Genomic DNA, 6,000 nt, shown 5'->3' with positions numbered 1-6,000 from the left:
ACTGACCAATCAGCGCCAACCACGCGCTGTCACTCACTCTCCGTCCCTCCGCCTTGGTGCAATCGACGCCTGCTCCGGGCTGTCACTCACTGTCCGGCTCCCCGTCCTGACCAATCAGCGCCAACGCCGCGCTGTCACTCACTGACCGGCTCTCCGCCTTGGTCCAATCGGCGCCAGGTCCGGGCTGTCACTCACTGACCGGCTCTCCGTCCTGACTAATCGGCGCCAACGTCGCTCTGTCACTCACTGTCCAGCTCTCGTCCCTTGGTCCAATCAGCACCAGCTCCGCGCTGTCACTCACTATCATCTCCCCCCCCCCCCGCCTTCGTCCATTCAGCTCCAGCTCCGGGCTGTCACTCACTATCCATCTCCCTCCTTGGTCCAATCAGCACCAGCTCCGCGCTGTCACTCACTATCATCTCCCCCCCCCGCCTTCGTCCATTCAGCTCCAGCTCCGGGCTGTCACTCACTATCCATCTCCCTCCTTGGTCCAATCAGCACCAGCTCCGGGCTGTCACTCACTATCCATCTCCCTCCTTGGTCCAATCAGCAGCAGCTCCGGGCTGTCACTCACTATCCGTCTCTGCCCTATCCAATCAGACCCTGCTTGGGCTGTCAATCTCTGTCCGGTTCCACCATGTCCAATCCGACCACACCTCTCACTGTCAATCACTGTCTGTCTCCACCTTTTCCAATCCGACCTCACCTCTCACTGTCAATCACTGTCCGTTTCCACCTGGTCCAATCAGAGCCCGCCTCACATTGTCAATCACTGTCCGTCGCCACCTTGTCCAATCAGACCCCGCCCCAGGCTTTCACTCACATTCTGTCTCCGCTTTGTCCAATCAGAGCCCGCCTCGCGCTGTCAATCACTGTCCATCTCCACCTTGTCCAATCAGAGCCTGCCTCACACTGTCAATCACCGTGCGTCTCTGCCTGGTCTAATTAGAGGCCACCTCGCACTGTCAATCAATGTCTATCTCCAACTTATCCAATCAGAGCCCACCTCACAATGTCAATCACTGTCCATCTCCGCCTTGTCCAATCAGAGCCCGAGTCGCTCTTTCACTCACTATCCGGCTCCCCCTTCGGTCCAATCGGCGCCAGCCCGGGACTGTCTCACACTATCCGGCTCCCCTCCTAAACCAATCATCAGCAGCTCCGGGCTGTCACTCACTATCCTTCTCCCCCCTGGTCCAATCAGCGCCAGCTCCGGGTTGTCACTCACTATCCATCTCCCCACTTGGTCCAATCAGCTCCAGCTCCGGGCTGTCACTCACTATCCATCTCCCCACTTGGTCCAATCAGCTCCAGCTCCGGGCTGTCACTCACTATCCATCTCCCCACTTGGTCCAATCAGCTCCAGCTCCGGGCTGTCACTCACTATCCATCTCCCCACTTGGACCAATCAGCGCCAGTTCCGGGCTGTCACTCACTATCCATCTCCCCACTTGGTCCAATCAGCTCCAGCTCCGGGCTGTCACTCACTATCCATCTCCCCCTTTGGTCCAATCAGCACCAGCTCCGGGCTGTCACTCACTATCCATCTCCCCCTTTGGTCCAATCAGCACCAGCTCCGGGCTGTCACTCACTATCCATCTCATCTCCCTCCTTGGTCCAATCAGCACCAGCTCCGGGCTGTCACTCACTATCCATCTCCCCCCTTGGTCCAATCAGAGCCAGCTCTGGGCTGTCACTCACTATCTATCTCCCCCTTAAGGTCCAATCAGCGCCAGCTCCGGGATGTCACTCACTATCCATCTCCTCCCCTGGTCCAATCAGCACCAGCTCCGGGCTGTCAATCCATCTTCACCCTATCCAATCAGACCCCGCTTGGGCTGTCAATCTCTGTCCGTCTCCACCTGGTCCAATCAGAGCCCACCTCTCACTGTCAATCACTGTCCGCCTCTGCCTTGTCTAATCAGAGCCCACCTCACACTGTCAATCACTGTCCGTCTCTCCCTTGTCTAATCAGAGCCTGCCTCTCACTGTCAATCACTGTCTATTTCTGCCTTGTCCAATCAGAGCCCACCTCACACTGTCAATCACTGTCTGTCTCCGCCTGGTCCAATCAGAGCCCACCTCACACTGTCAATCACTGTCCATCTCTACCTGGTCCAATCAGAGCCCACCTCTCACTGTCAATCACTGTCCGTCTCTGCCTTGTCCAATCAGAGCCCGCCTCTCACTGTCAATCACTGTCCATCTCTGCCTTGTCCAATCAGAGCCGCCTCTCACTGTCAATCACTGTCCGTCTCCGCCTGGTCCAATCAGAGCCCACCTCTCACTGTCAATCACTGTCCGTCTCCGCCTGGTCCAATCAGAGAACGCTTCACACTGTCAATCACTGTACGTCTCCGCCCAGCCCAATCAGAGCCCGCCTCTCACTGTCAATCACTGTACGTCTCCGCCTGGTCCAATCAGAACACGCCTCACACTGTCAATCACTGTCCGTCTCCGCCTGGTCCAATCAGAGCCCACATCTCACTGTCAATCACTGTCCATCTCTGCCCTGTCCAATCAGACCCCGCCCTGGGATGTCACTCACTGCTCCAAACCGTCTGGACCAATCAGTCCCCACCCCAGGCCTTCAATAACTGTCCATCTTCGCCCTATCCAATTAGACCCCGCCTTACACTGTCAATCTCTGTCCGGCTCCACCATGTCCACTCAGACCTCACCTCTCACTGTCAATCACTGTCCATCTCCACCTGGTCCAATCAGAGACCACCTCTCACTGTCAATCACTGTCCGTCTCTGCCTTGTCCAATCAGAGCCCGCCTCTCACTGTCAATCACTGTCCATCTCTGCCTTGTTCAATCAGAGCCGCCTCTCACTGTCAATCACTGTCCGTCTCCGCCTGGTCCAATCAGAGCCCGCCTCACACTGTCAATCACTGTCCATCTCCACCTGGTCCAATCAGAGCCTGCCTCTCACTGTCAATCACTGTCCATCTCTGCCTTGTTCAATCAGAGCCGCCTCTCACTGTCAATCACTGTCCGTCTCCGCCTGGTCCAATCAGAGCCCGCCTCACACTGTCAATCACTGTCCATCTCCACCTGGTCCAATCAGAGCCCGCCTCTCACTGTCAATCACTGTCCATCTCCGCCTGGTCCAATCAGAGCCCACCTCTCACTGTCAATCACTGTCCATCTCCGCCTGGTCCAATCAGAGCCCACCTCACACTGTCAATCACTGTGCATCTCCACCTGGTCCAATTAGATGCCTCCTCGCTCTGTCAATCAATGTCTGTCTCCGTCTGGTCCAATCAGTGCCCGCCTCGCTCTGTCAATCACTGTCCATCTCCACCTAGTCCAATCAGAACACGCCTCTCACTGTCAATCACTGTCCATCTCCATCTGGTCCCATTAGAACACGCCTCACACTGTCAATCACTGTCCGTCTCCGCCTGGTCCAATCAGAACATGCCTCACACTGTCAATCACTGTCCGTCTCCGCCTGGTCCAATCAGAACACGCCTCACACTGTCAATCACTGTCCGTCTCTGCCTGGTCCAATCAGAGCCCACCTCACACTGTCAATCACTGTCCATCTCCGTCTGGTCCAATCAGAGCCCACCTCTCACTGTCAATCATTGTCCCTCTCCACTTTGTCCAATCAGATCCCGTCTCGCTCTATCAATCACTGTCCGTCTCCCCCTGGTCCAATCAGAGCCCACCTCACACTGTCAATCACTGTCCGTCTCCGCCTTGTCCAATCAGAGCCCACCTCACACTGTCAATCACTGTCCCTTCCTTGACCTCTCTATCTCAATCTCTGGTGATAGACTGTCCACCAATATCCATTACAAGCCTACCGACTCCCACAGCTTCCTCGACTACAGCTCCTCACACCCCGCTTCCTGTCAGGACTCCATCCCATTCTCTCAGTTCCTTCGCCTCTGTCTCATCTGTTCCGATGATGCCTCTTTCAAAAACAGTTCCTCTGACATGTCCTCCTTCTTCCTTAACCGAGGTTTTCCACCCACGGTCGTTGACAGGGTCCTCAACCGTGTCCGGCCCATCTCCTGCGCATCCGCCCTCATGCCTTCTCCTCCCTCCCAGAAACATGATAGGGTCCCCCTTGTCCTCACTTATCACCCCACCAGCCTCCGCATTCAAAGGATCATCCTCCGCCATTTCTGCCAACTCCAGCATGATGCCACCACCAAACACATCTTCCCTTCACCCCCCCCTATCGGCATTCCGTAGGGATCGCTCCCTCCGGGACACCCTGGTCCACTCCATCATCCCCTACTCCTCAACCCCCACCTATGGCACCACCCCATGCCCACGCAAAAGATGCAACACCTGCCCCTTCATTTCCTCTCTCCTCACCGTCCAAGGGCCCAAACACTCCTTTCAAGTGAAGCAGCATTTCACTTGCATTTCCCCCAACTTAGTCTACTGCATTTGTTGCTCCCAATGTGGTCTCCTCTACATTGGAGAGACCAAACGTAAACTGGGCGACCACTTTGCAGAACACCTGTGGTCTGTCCGCAAGAATGACCCAAACCTCCCTGTCACTTGCCATTTTAACACTCCACCCTGCTGTCTTGCCCACATGTCTGTCCTTGGCTTGCTGCATTGTTCCAGTGAAGCCCAACGCAAACTGGAGGAACAACACCTCATCTTCCGACTAGGGACTTTACAGCCTTCCGGACTGAATATTGAATTCAACAATTTCAGACCGTGAACTCTCTCCTCCATCCCCACCCCCATTTACTTCCCTTTTCTCAACATTCATTCTCATTCCCGAATTTTTATTTCTTCATTTATATTTTTGATCCATTTATTTTTATTGTTAATTATTCTCATTTTTATTGATTGTTTTATCCCCAACTTTTATCCATTGGTTCCTTGCTCATGTTGTTCTTTCCAGAGATCTTACCCTTGTCCTGCTATTATCACATTCTGCTCTCTGTCCTTAATGCCACCATTAGCACCTCCTTTAGCCAGTACAACTATCATTAACACCCCTTTGTCCTTTCGTCCACGATATCTCTCCTTTGCCCGCACCTATCGCTGGCCCTCTATCCAGCGTCACTGACTCTAACTCCCCTTAAACAGTATAAATTTCATCACATTCTTACTGCTCTTTAGCTCTGACGAAGAGTCATACGGACTCGAAACGTTAACTCTGTTTTTCTCTCTCCCCTCAGGAGCTGTCAGACACGCTGATATTTTCCAGAATTTTCTGTTTTTGTTCCAGATTTCCAGCAACTGCAGCGTTTTCTGTTTTTATTGTCTGAGGGAGTGCTGCACTGTCAGAGGGTCAGTACTGAAGGAGTGCCGCACTGTCAGAGGGTCAGTACTGAGGGAGTGCTGCATTGTCAAAGGGTCAGTACTGAGGGAGCGCTGCACTGTCAGAGGGTCAGTATTGAGGGAGTGCTGCACTGTCAGAGGGTCAGTACTGAGGGAGTGCTGCACTGTTGGCGGGTCAGTACTGAGGGAGTGCTGCACTGTCAGAGGGTCAGTACTGAGGGATTGATGCACTGTCGGAGGGTCAGTACTGAGGGAGTGCCGCACTGTCAGAGGGTCAGTACTGAGGGAATGCTGCACTGTCGGAGGGTCAGTGCTAAGGGAGTGCTGCACTGTCGGAGGGTCAGTACTGGGGGAGTGCTGCACTGTCACCGGGTCAGTACTGAGGGAGTGCTGCACTGTCACCGGGTCAGTACTAAGGGAGTGTTGCACTGTCACCAGGTCAGTACTGAGGGAGTGCCGCACTGTCGGGGGTCAGTACTGAGGGAGTGCTGCACTGTCACAGGGTCAGTACTGAGGGAGTGCTGCACTGTAAGAGGGTCAGTACTGAGGGAGTGCTGCACTGTCGGAGGGTCAGTACTGAGGGGGTACTGCACTGTCGGAGGGTCAGTACTAAGGGAGTGCTGCACTGTCGGAGGGTCAGCACTGAGGGAATGCTGCACTGTCAGAGGGTCAGTAGTGAGGAGGTGCTGCACTGTCGGAGGGTCAGTACTGAGGGAGTGCCGCACTGTCGGAGGGT

This window comes from Carcharodon carcharias (genome assembly GCF_017639515.1).
Source record: "Carcharodon carcharias isolate sCarCar2 chromosome 39 unlocalized genomic scaffold, sCarCar2.pri SUPER_39_unloc_5, whole genome shotgun sequence".
Lineage (NCBI taxonomy): Eukaryota > Metazoa > Chordata > Chondrichthyes > Lamniformes > Lamnidae > Carcharodon > Carcharodon carcharias.
This window is presented reverse-complemented; position numbering follows the sequence as displayed.